Below are 13,576 nucleotides of genomic sequence, written 5' to 3'. Positions count from 1 at the left end.
CCTTTCATGCAATGTTTGCTATATTCCGGGCCATGGTGGAGCCTCCCCAATCTCTCCCTCATAATGATATCAGAGAAGGATGCCTGAGTGCTTCCATTCCCAATTAGGGTAAGAAGTCTTTAAGCCCACAAAGATCCATAGTAACTTTATTGGAATCAATGCTGACACTTCCTCTAACTTGCCAAACTTCTCCCCACACTACTCACCATTTTCAGGGTCAGAGAATGCAGGAGACTCAAGTCTTTCACCAACGTCCATGGCCAGCAAGGCTAGCATTACAGAACCTCTGGAGATCTCATGAGAAACAGCAGTCCCCATCTTTATCTGAAAATAGAGAGAAGACTAAGTGCCAACATATAGTGACTGTCAATTATGAAATTATACTTCTACCTGATAACATGAAACGTGATTTCCCTAATGGAACAGTATCAAGAATAAGAGAAAAGATAGAAGAGTCAAGGTGTTGCAGCAATTCTGAAAAGGACCAGGTTTCAATGGAAAATTCCTCATGATGCCAACAACTAAAGAGATCGCAAGTGAAATAAAAGATACAATGACCAGAACTATCCCAAAGAAGACAAATATGTGAGCAAACACCGGGGAGCAGAAGAGTTCAGAAACCTGTGGCAATAAAACACAATCTGACATCAGTGTCACTAGAAATCTGGAAGGAGAGGAGCAAGTCACTGTTTCTGAAAAAGCACTTAAGGTAATTATGGCTAAAATATTCTCAAAATTGACAATAACCAAAATGTAAAGATTTGGAGAGTTTTAAGCAAAATAAAGTCAAGGAAATTCAAGACACACTATGACCAAACTTTCGAAAACTTAAATCTAAAAGGCTGAAAGAAAAATATCATAATATAGGATAAACATACTAAAATCTGTACACTTAAAGAAACTAATCAAGAAGGAGGACTCTGGCTAAGTTGCTCAATCCCCATTCAGAAAGGCAAAGAGGATGGACATCAGAAGAAGGAGAAAACAGGAAACAAGACAGGAGCCTGACACAGAGGACCTCTGAAAGGCTCTACCCTGCAGGGTGTCAGAGCAGATGCTGAGACTTATAGCCAAACTTTTGGCAGAGTGCAGGGAATCTTATGAAAGAAGGGTGAGATAGTAAGACCTGAAGAGGACAGGAGCTCCACAAGGAGAGGAACAGAACCAAAAAATCTGGACACAGGGGTCTTTTCTGAGACTGATACTCCAACCAAGGAACATTCATGGAGATAAACTGGAACTCCTGCACAAATGTAGCCCATGGCAGTTCAGTGGGTCCAAGTGGGTTCCATAGTAATGGGAACAGGGACTGTCTCTGACATGAACTCAGTGGCCGGCTCTTTGATCACCTCCCCCTGAGGGGGAAGCAGCCTTACCAGGCCACAGAAGAAGACAATGCAGCCACTCCTGATGAGACCTGATAGACTAGGATCAGAAGGAGAGGAAGACCTCCCCTATCAGTGAACTTGGAAGGAATATGGGTGGGTTTGGGAGGGAAGGAGAGAGGGAACTACAGGGGGGATACAAAGTGAATAACTGTAATTGATACAAATAAAAATAAAGAATCATAAATTAAAAAATATCACCAGTGATGAGAAAAGCAATTCAAATGTTGTGGATTTTTTTTTTTTAGAAATCAGAAAGACTGAAATAAACACAATGTAGAAAATTTATTGAAGAAAACAAACATGCATTCTGAACTGTACGTTGTTGGCTAACCTTTCTTGTGGAAATGTAAACAAACGTTCACTCAAAAATTGGCTCCAATGACAATCTAATTTTGTCAATGTCTAACTGAGTGAGACCACTAAATTTATTGGGCTTTTTTTTTTCATTTAGTTTACTAGTTAGTTAGTTAGTTAGTTAGTTGTGTGTGTGTGTCTATAGGTTGTTGCAGGTGTCCTTTCCATTTCATGAGTTCTTTTTTAATTTTTTATTTTTATTTCAGTTTATTTACTGTACATCCCATGGGTGCCCCTCTTTCCTCTCCTCTGAGTCACCCCTTTCTCTTATTCCCCCTTCAGCTCTCCCTTTCCTGCCAGACAAAGGGAGCCCCTCCCCCCTCCCAGAAGTATCAACTCTTCCCAGCACACCAAGTCACAGTAGCTGTGTCTATAATGTTAATGGAGCTCCCGATACTCCCTTGTAGATAGGGGGAGGAAGGTGAAGAGTCCATTGCTTGATATTCTACCTACTGTGTCTCTGCCTCTTTCCCTTTTCCAGGTATAGATGATCTTGACAAATGTTAAACATACAAATGAAGCAAAGGATTAACTGAAATGGGGACCTCTTTCCATGAGATTGTTATTCATGATGGGATGAAGGTCTGAAGTGTTTCAGCTCGTTGGGAATTACCTATGCTACTGTCAGCATGAACCAAAGCTCTTTTCGTGGGGGACCCCACCTTACCGTGAACCTTCTGCAATGTTAACTGATTGGAACTTCAATGATGGTGGGAAGGTTGGGAAGTTATAGGTCTAGGGGCTAATCACAGCTTATCTTAGGTTCTCTTTAGCCCCCTTCAGAGCCATCCCTTGCCCATCTTGTGATGAAATAATATCCTGAATAATGAATGTATAATCATAACACTAGCTTCCTCCAACCAAAAGGCTAGCTCAGAGTTTGCCACTTTGCTATATAACCTGGGCACCTGCTGTTCCTCCTAACATATTTGAAATCTGCCTTGACTTATGACTTTCTTCATTCTGTTACTCTAAAGTCTTCATCAAACTATTACCGCACTGGACCACAGAATTTGGAGTAACCTGAATCTATGCTCCTGGGTGATGGTTATTTATAGGTAGCTTCAGAATTTGAGGTGAGGGCTACATTTATGTATACGCCTATGCATACATACAGAATATCTGGCATCACGAAAGAGGGATGGTTATGTTATAAAAATAGATACACTAAAAATATATAGATTGAAAAAAACTAAAATTCTAAAAATGAGTCAAGTAACCCACAGGAAGGCAGGAAAAAAGAAACAAGAAGAAACAAACAACATGGAGAACAAACAGTAAACAAAAAGATAATGGCATAATTGGATCCTAACATATCAATAATTATAGTAAATTTAAAAAAGCATTGGTTAAAACACAAAAGAAACTGAATTTAATTTCTTCTTAATTTCTAAAGTAAAATAGAGATCCAAACCAAGAGTTTGTGGAGAATCTTACAAAGTAAGTGCCAATTTTACAACTACCTCCATAAAACATGACCCTCCTCACCACCTTCCTTCTTTGAGGGAGGAGAAATGGACAACAGACTCAGCTGTGACCATCACCACAGCAGAACTCCTAAAAATGTAGCAGGAGGATAAATGCCAAATCAGCCAATCAGTACAACTCAGGTACATTTTCGTTGGAAAAAGAGCAGTTCAAAAAAAGATGGATGTCTGTCATGTGTCCTGGAAAAGAAGTTACAGCCCGGATTCCATGACACTGCCATTCTTGACTGTGTTGTCTGTGTTGTCTCTGATAGTATGGGAGTTAGAGTCTAGACTTTTCAAAAATAACGCTTGTAGTAGTTTTACTCAAATCCTAGGGTTTAAAAGCTGCTAATTTCCCAGTCTGTGTTTCTGGCTGTGCCTTTGTAAATGGCTGGGCTATTCAGCTTGCTATTTAACCGATATACCACAATTACTGTTTGCTGATCTCCCCACACACTTGACGAACTTCATTGTGCAGGAATATTTTCTCTTTGTTTGAGTTGCAAGGATTAAAAGCATTATAGCTTAATCCCTTTGATGCATCCAGGCCATTCTTAAATTGAATGTTGTTCTATTAAATCTCCTACCGGGAACCAATTCACTGACACTGTAGCAACAGAAGCAGGAAATCCTGATTAATTACAGAACTTCTGCCTTCATGAATCCCTAAAATATTCAATAACAAAAGGCACTTACACAAATCTACAAGGTTAATAAATATTTCATGTAATTTAAAATAAGAAACTTTAAAGCTTTTGAACAGAAATAGTGAGGGAGGGAGATGAGGACTATAGATTAAAGAAACTGGTGTTTACGGATTCATATGTATTAAAGGCTCAAATCACAGCAATTTTCCAGCTAACTCAAAAACTAATTCATATTAGAAAATCAACACACACTTGGTTGCTTATGATTCTTGAAATGGAGAACACTAGCATATAAACTTAATTATGCATTCAAATCAGAAGCTCTAATGCTGCTATCAGATTTGCAGCTTCGACTTACAGAGCCAAAATATAATAAACTGTCAAAGAGGGCGGCTGTCTGCCCATCACGTCTGCTTTCAGTAGGTGAGTTACATGGATCATTCTCTGTATGGTAGCCATGGAGATGAGAAGACGTCTCCTTTGCTCTCCTTTATTATCATGCCCATGAACAGACGCATGTTCAACATTTCCAACACAGACAAATGATGCCATTTTTCTCTTCATGTTCTACAAATAAGGGCTTGCATCAGAGCAAGGAGAACCATGAACATTTTAGTTAGTCTTGTGTACACTGGGAGTTGTGCGTTTCCTGAATAATAAAGCAACAAATAGTGATCTAACACATTATAATCACAGAGAGCCCGTGAGATGGAATGTATGTTTCTACAGTTGAAAACCAAAATCTGTTTACCTGCAAAGCTCATAACCTACTTTGTATTGTTTTTCTTACTGTAATTTTGTTATTGTTCGACTTAAATTTCACTTCAGACAAGGATCAGTTTCACTTACAATGGCTTTTCATTGCCTGAGCTTATTTTTCTTACACTCTGAGAGAGGGTTAGTTTCACCAGTCTTGTTTTATAGTCTTAGCTAAAGAAAAACAGCAAAGCTAGATCCTTTGTAGCTGCTGTATCACAAGGCACTATGTTAAATAAAATAAGTTAGAATGTGCCCAGCCACACAGCTACAGTCCTTAGAAAAGAATTTATCTAAGCAAGAATTAGTTCCACTTCCTGTGTACAGTGAGATATAACCTTGAAATTAAAAACATGAAATGCTCCAAAAGATATCTGTCAGTCCAGTATAAAAATCTTCACTTGTACCTCTCCTTATTTCTCCAAAGTTAGACATTACTCAAGATCATCCAGGCATTCAAGCACTATAAAATTCATTTCTATTTTTACTTTAATTTTTTAAGAATTTCAAACATAAATATACTGTATTTAACCATTTCTATTCCTTCAGCTCTTCTCGTGTTCCCTCACTTCCTCTAAAATTTAAGGTTTCTTATTCTAATGCTATCGTTATTACACATATATGCACTCAACCTCCTGAGTCCACGTGTACATGTGTTTGTGGCTGACCATTTGGGATTGGAAAACCTATCAGGTATATCATCCCTGGAGAAAAGTGATTCTCCTTTCTCATAAGCCATTGATGACTACCTGTACCTCTTCATCTGAGGGTGAGGTGGGGACTTCTGAAATGGACTCTGTCTGAATTGGCATGTTATTTGGTATAGCCATTATGCAGCTCTTGCTTAAGAAACAATACTTTTGAAATTTCATGCATGTAGCACCTCTGTCATGTCTAGAAGACACAAGCAGATGTGCTGACCTTCTGGTTCTTTTAATCCTCTTGCCCCTCTTTGATAATGCTTCTTGAGCCTTGGGTATAGGGGTTGCATTGTAGGTATACCAGTTGGCCTGACCACTCTACCGTCACTTACTCTGCATTTTGATCAGTTGTATATCTCTATGGAAAACAATCTGCTGTAAAAGAAGCTTCTTTGATGAAGGATGAAAGCTACGCTTATCAGTTGGTGTGAGGATAAAGATTTAAATATAGTTAGAAGCTATGTTGATTAGAAAAACGTCAGTATTAGATTGTCCAGTGTTGTTATATGAGCTCTGCAGACATGCATAGTTGACTAGGTTTACAGTACTAGGTATGAATACCATTCTACTAGTCAATGGTCCATAAGTCCAACTAGATAGCAGTTGATTACTCCCAATAAATAAGTGCCATTGTTGCACCCTTGGGGAATATCTTACTGAGCTGGTCATTGCTGCTGTTCATTATGTCAATAGTCTTATTGATTATTTTTCACCCTTGCCAGCTTATACATCACATTGAGATACTATGAGAGTGAGCCCTCAAAGAGAAGGCTTCTAAGATATTACCAGATCAAGGTCTTCCAGCCCTGTATCAAACATGCAGAGTCTTACCTTCAAGCTCTGACTCACACTGCCAAAGATTCCCAGTACTTACCATAGTTTCCTAAAAATTAAAATGTAGACATCCCTTAAAATAAGGTACATACCTATATGTAATCTTGAAAATATGAATAATTAGGCTTCCCATCCTCATTTCTTAGGAGTTTTTCCCCCAGTGCTATTTGCTATATTTAAGAGCAGGAAAGAAACATTTAATCATTTGCTTCTTTGAACCTATTGCTAGTTCCTTAAAATGTGTAATGGAGAGCATGAATTCATGGATGATCAGACAGACAAACTGGTAAATATTTGTGAGCATGTAAAATCTTCTTTGTCAGATGATAAAGTGTGTCTAGGGGAAAATAGGGTCTGTCCAAAGGAATGTTACTCACAGGAAAATAAAATTAATTCCATGAAAACCTGTCTGGCAAGCATGGTAAATTAAGTGGTAACCAGGATCATCACTCTGTGCCAGATGTTCTGAGCCTCCCTGGTAAATGTTAATATGCCCTCCCTCACCTGGTTGCCATTAACTCTCTCTTCCATGGTTAACATACACGAAAACTAACAACACTCCAATCATCCCCCAGATAGTTCATTGTATTGTCTTTGTTTATCAGTTATTTTATCTTTGCATTCTCTGTGTCTAAATAATTGGCATTATACAGAGAGAAACCACATCAGACAAACAGAAAGAACAGCTATCAAACACTGAAGATTCATTTACTGACAGATGTTGTAACAAGGGTTCTCATCTGCTGCTTCACCTGTTCTTTTCAACTAGCCTATTACATAACTATCACCACGATCCCAGTTTTACAGATAAAGCCGGAGTTGGATAGTGCTGAAGCAGGAGATTCCATGACTCCAAAGTCCATGTTTTTAACCAAACATCTATGCTTCCAGTAGCATCAGTGAGTCAGTGACTCGAGGGTTGTTTGATAGGGCGAAGGGAGAGATACTGGAAGTGAGTAATGATTAACACGGCATAACAGGGTGCAAAAATAGAGCCTAGGAACTCAGTAAGGCTATTAACAGTGATCCCAAGGAAGGTGGAAGGGGAAGCCTGGAGTTGGGGAAAACCCAGGGTTTAGGTGAAGTGTCAACTGGCAATCAGGATAGGTGGTGACAGCACTCATTCAGGATGCTCTGTTGCCACAATTTCTTCCTCTTTCTGCTCCACTCCTCAGGTTCCTACACAGAACTGAGCACATGTAACATGAAACTTAGGTTAGAAAAAGTACAGTGCAGATATTTTACATATTTGAAGCAGCTGTGATTTTTCTGTAACCCTAACCTTGAGTGTCTAGACTATTCAAGTTAGAAAAATTAAAAGTACAAACTTTACTCACAAGCACATTCTAGCATGTGTGTCCAACCTGTGGCTCATGAGTCAAATGCATCCCAAAATGGCTGCTAATGAAACCCCATGTATTTGTAGATCACATTGTAACATCAGAAGTTTGGATATCTGTGTGCCTGAGTCAATATGCTGTATGAGGAGACTTTCTCCCTGCAGGAAGAGGCTGAGCACAGGATGAAACTCAACCTAACAGCTTTCTCAGGACCCAGAGCAGACCACTTCTGTAGCATTTCCCCACCATGACTTTAAACTTGCTGTGAAACTTCAGGCCTTTTTCTTTATGCCTTCACAGGACATTTCCTAATGTCACTCTATGAAAAAGAATTGATGTGTCAGTTTCGTTAAACTATGCTACTGGGACATTTGCATAAACCTGATTCTGGAGGGGGAACGTTTTGCTTGACAGTGACACTTTAATCAAGAGATTTTCAGCATGGCAAATTACCTGCCATTTAAGTTTCGCCTATTCTGTGGAGGTCTCAGCAGGAAAGAGAGACATCTGAGGAGGAAGGAAGTCTTCTCTTAGAGTACTCTTGATCTTACACTGCAACTCTTTCCTGGATCTCTGGTATGCCAGACCCATCTTGTAGATTTTGGATCTGTCATCCTGCACAATCACAAGGATCAATCCTTAAAATAATCTCTCCATCTTTATTTGTCTGTCTCTTTCTCCCTGTCTGTCTCCATTTGTGCCCAGGATGGGAGTGAGCAGCCTCTTCTGCATTTAGAACGCTTGAAGGTGGGTTGGTTCCATCAGGATGGCTTTGATGCCACGGATCTGAACTCTAGTCCTGCCATATACAGGCACTACGACTATGAAACCATGATTTGTCTTATCTTCAGTTGTACTTCTTTGTTTATTTAACTTTGCAAGTGAACATTAGGATTTAGAGATAGTTTTTGAAAGATACAGGCACTTAACATTGTCAAAGGCAGAGGATCTTGTCCATTTGTCATGCTCTCCAGCTGCATCAGGCATGGTGCCTTCAGTCATGTCCGTTCACTGAATACAAAGTCTGGCAAAAACAAAAACAAAAAAAATATTTTTACCTTCTATACAAAATGCAATAAATTGTATGACTTAGAAATACAAAATAAATTTATGTGTAATTACTTTTTAACCCTAAATGTTTAATATTTCCATAACTTTCATTGAATTATTTTTGCTCTAACCTGACTCAGGTATGTGTATGAATATATACATATGTGTGTGAAAATATATATCTACTTAAAAAATGCAACAAATTAATAGAAGTGTAAACACTTTAGTCAAATCATGAAACTTATGTCATTTGTAGCATTGCTACTTTGAATTTCACAAAGGAAACCAAGATACTTATTTCTACATCTTTAAGAGATGAAAATCATAACAGACATATTTTGATATCAAAATATTTTCCCTCTCGTTTTTAATGTCCTTCACTTTCCCTGACTTCTCCACTGCACACCACCTGTTTTGTTAGAAGATAAATGAATGACTCATCCAATGGGGAACAATCACTGAATGACAGGTTACTTTAAGCAACATTTGAAATGAATTGGAAGATTAAAAGATTACATAATAACATCAGTCTGCTTGAATGTCTCCTACTGATGGATGCCAGAGAGCTTTAAAACATTTAGCTCCCAAGAAGCATTGATTCAACATTCATACATACAGCTTCATATGAAACCTTGGTGGCTATTTTGTATGTGCTAATTGAGCCTCAGTAATTGTTTTCAGATAAAAAAAAAAAAAATTCAGCAGATTCTGGTAGCAATTCCCCAGGCAATCGCAATAACCAGAAGAATGCATCAAAACTAAAATTGAGGCCGGGTTTCTCTGGGCAAACACAGCAGTGGTGCCCTCCACATGCACACCATTTCCCAGGCCACAGACCTACATGAAAGCCCAGAGACCTATAGCCACAAGGACTACCAGGTGAGACCCCTCCCCCAATCCCTTGCTTTCGGGGGTTCCTATGGGCAAACTCAGCAACAATGAGAACTGTCCCTTGCCCTCCTAGTGACATTTCCCGGGTCCCAGCTCTACCTGCAGTCTCAGAGGCCTACTTCCATCAGGGGCCAACAGGTCTGCCAACAACAAGGACAACCAGATGGCTAAAGGCCAGCGTAAAAACACTTTCAACAAAACCAAGGGCAAAATGGCACCACTAGAACCCAGATATCTTACTACATTGAGCCCTGATATCCTAACACAGCTGAAGAACAAGAAAAGACCTTAAATCTACTCTTATGAAGATGATAGAAGCCTTTAAAGAAGAAATTAATAAATCCCCCAAAGAAATACAGGAAAATACAATCAAATAGGTGAAGGACATAAATAAATCCCTTAAAGAAATATAGGAAAATACAAGCAAACAGGAGAAGGAAATGGATAAAACTGTTCAGGACCTGAAAATGGAATAGAAGCAATAAAGAAAACACAAATTGAGGCAATCCTGGAAATGGAAAACTCAGGGAAGAGAACGGGAGCTACAGACAAAAACATCACCAACAGAATATAAGAACTGTAAGAGAGAATCTCAGGCATAAAAGATACAATAGAAGAAGACATTGATATATCAGTTGAAGAAAATGATAAATCTTAAAAGTTTCTAACATAAAACATCCAGGAAATTTGGGACACTATGAAAAGACTAAACCTAAGAAAAATAGAAATAGAAGAAAAAGATTCCCACCTCAAAGGCCCAGAAAATGTCTTCAACAAAATCATAGAAGAAAATTTCCCTAACCTAAAATAAAAAGATCCCTATAAACATACAAGAAGCTTGTAGAACACCAAATAGATTGAACCAAAAAAGAAAATCTTCCCACCGCGTAATAATCAAACTAAATGTACAGAACAAAAAAAGAATATTAAAATCTGCTTAAGGGCCAAATAACTTATGAAAGCAGACCTATCAAGATTGCACCAGTCTTTTCAACAGAGACGTTAAAAGCCTGAAGGGCCTAAAAGATATCATGCAGGCCTTAAGAGACTACAGGTGACAGCCCAGACTACTATATCCAGCAAATCTTTCAACCACCATTGTTGGAAAAAAACAAGACATTCCATGATGAAATCAAATTTCAGCAAAATCTTTCCACTAACCTACAGAAAATATTAGAAGAAAAATTCCAACACAAGGAGGGTAACTACACTCAAGAAAACACAGGAAATAAATAATTTCACGTAAGCCAAGGCAAAAAATTAGTCTCTCCCTCACACACACAGAGAGAGAGAGAGCAACACACATACACACACACTACCAACACCAACTTCAAAATCACAGGAATCAACAATCATTGGTAATTAATAGCTCTCAAAATCAAGGACTCAGGGCTGGAGAGATGGCTCAGTGGTTAAGAGCAGTGTCTGTGCTTCCTAAAGATCTGCGTTCAATCCCCAGCACCACATGGCAGCTCACAACTGTCTGTAACTCTAGTTCCAAAGGATTTGACACCTTCACACTAATGCATATAAAATAAAATTAAATAAATAAATAAAAATTAAAAAAAATCAAGGACTCAATTCCCAAACAAAAAGACAGAGGCTGAAAGACTGGATATGAAAACAGGACCCATTATTCTGTTGCATACAAGGAACATACCTCAGCAACAAAGTTAAACATTACCTCATAGTAATATCCCTCATGAACATTGATGCAAAAATTCTCAATAAAATACTCCCCAACTGAACCCAAGAACACATCAAAAATATCATCCACCATGTGTGCCTTTCTCCTTCTAGGATACCTCACCCAGGATGATTTTTTTCTAGTTCCATCCATTTGCTTGTATATTTCATTATTTCCTTTTTTTTTTTCAGTTGCTGAGCAGTATTCCATTGTGTAAATGTACCACAATTTCTGTATCCATTCCTCCGTTGAGGGACATCTAGGTTGTTTCCAGATTCTGCTATTATGAATAAAGCTGCTGTGAATATGGCTGAGCAAATGTCCTTGTTGTGTACTTGAGCAAATTTTGGATATATGCCTAGGAGTGGTATAGCTGGATCTTGAGGTAGCACTATTACTAATTGTCTGAGAAAGTGCCATATTGATTTCCAACGTGGTTTTAAAAGTTTACATTTCCACCAGCAATGGAGAAGGGTTCCCCTTTCTCCACATCCTCTCCAGCATGTGTTGTCACTTGAGTTTTTGATCTTAGCTGTTCTGATGGGTGTAAGGTGATATCTCAGGGTCATTTTGATTTGCATTTCTCTGATGCACTTCTTTAAGTGTTTCTCTGCCATTTGATATTCCTCTATTGAGAATTCTCTGTTTAGCTCTGTACTCTATTTTTTTATTGGATTACTTGGTTTGTTGATGTTTAACTTCTTGAGTTCTTTATATATTCTGGGCATTAACCCTCTGTCAAGGACCATGCATGGAAAGGACCTAGACTCCCTGCTCAGATATAGCCCATAGGCAGTTCAGTCTCCAAGTAGGTTCCATAGCAAGAATGGCAGGAGCTGTCTCTGACATGAACTCATTGGCCTGCTCTTTAATCACCTCCTCCTTGGGGTTGCAGCCTACTCAGCCCACAGAGAAAGAAGATGCAGCCAGTCATGATGAGACTTGATAGGCTAGGGTAAAATAGCAGAGAAGGAGAACATCCCTTATCAGTGGACTAAGAGAGTGGCATAGGGGAAGAAGAGGGAGTGAGGGAGGCAGGCACTGAAAGGAGAAAAGAAAGGGGGCTACAGCAGGAATACAAAGTGAATAAATTGTAATAAATAATAAACAAATAAAATAAATAAACTTAAAAATATATATCATCCACCATGACCAAGTAGTCTTCAAACCTGGGATGCAGGGATTATTCAACATATCCATCAATATAATCTACCATATAAACAAACTGAAAGGAAAAAAAAAACACATCATCTCATTAGATGCTGAGAAAGCCTTTGGAAAAAAAAGTCCAACACCCCTTCATGATGAAAGTATTGGCTAGATCAGGGATACAGGGCCCATACCTAAACATAGTAAAGGCAATATTCAGCAAGCCCAGTAGCTAACATCAAATTAAATCGAGAGTAACTTAAAGAAATTCCACTAAAATCAGGGACAAGGCTGTCTACTCTGTTCATATCTAGTCAGCATAGTACTTGAAGTTCTAGCTAGAGCAATAAGAGAACTAAAGGAGCTCAGGAGGATACACATTGGAAAGGAAGGAGTCAAAGTATCTCTATTTGCAGATGTATACATGAGTATCTCTATTTGCAGATAGTATACACGAGTGACCCCCAAATCTCTACCAGAGATCTCTTATATTGCATAAACCCCTTCAGCAAAATGGCTGGATTTTTAAAAAGCTCAAAAAAATCAGTATCCCTCCTTTATACAAACAATAAATGGGCTGAGAAAAAAATAGAAAAACAACACCCTTCACAATAGTTAAAAATATGAAATATCTTGCAATTCTTACCAAGCAAGTGAAAGCACTGTATAACAAAAACTTACAGTCTTTGAAGAAAGATATTAAATAAGATATCAGAGGGTGGAAAGCAATCTATAAATTAAATGCAATTTCCATCAAAATTTCAACACAATTCATAAAAAATCTGGAATTGCTAAGAGAATTCTGTACAATAAAAGAACTTCTGGAGGTATCGCCATGCCTGATTTCAAGTTGTGCTACAAAGTAACAGGAACACACACACACACACACACACACACACACACACACACACGGTGCTGACAGGTTGATCAGTGGAATCAAATTGAAGACCAAAAAATAAACCCACACACCTATGAACACTTGACTTTTGACAAAAAAACCAAACCATACAATGGAAAAAAGAAAGTATTTTCAACAAATGGTGCTGGACTAACTGGATGTCTGCATGTAGAAGTTTGAAAGTAGATCCATATTTATCACCCTTCAGAAAACTGAAGTCCAGGTGCATTAAAGGCATCAACACAAAACCAGTTACACGAAATCTAAGAGAAGAGAAAGTAGGGAAGAGCCTTAAACTTATTGGCACTGGAAACAACTTCCTGAACAGAACACCAACAGCTCAGGCTCTAAGATCTACAATTAATACATAGGACCTCTTGAAACTGAAAGCTTCTGTAAAGCAAAGGACACT

Source organism: Meriones unguiculatus, chromosome 6, assembly GCF_030254825.1.
Source record: "Meriones unguiculatus strain TT.TT164.6M chromosome 6, Bangor_MerUng_6.1, whole genome shotgun sequence".
Taxonomy (NCBI): Eukaryota; Metazoa; Chordata; class Mammalia; order Rodentia; family Muridae; genus Meriones; species Meriones unguiculatus.
Note: the sequence above shows the minus strand (reverse complement) of the source record.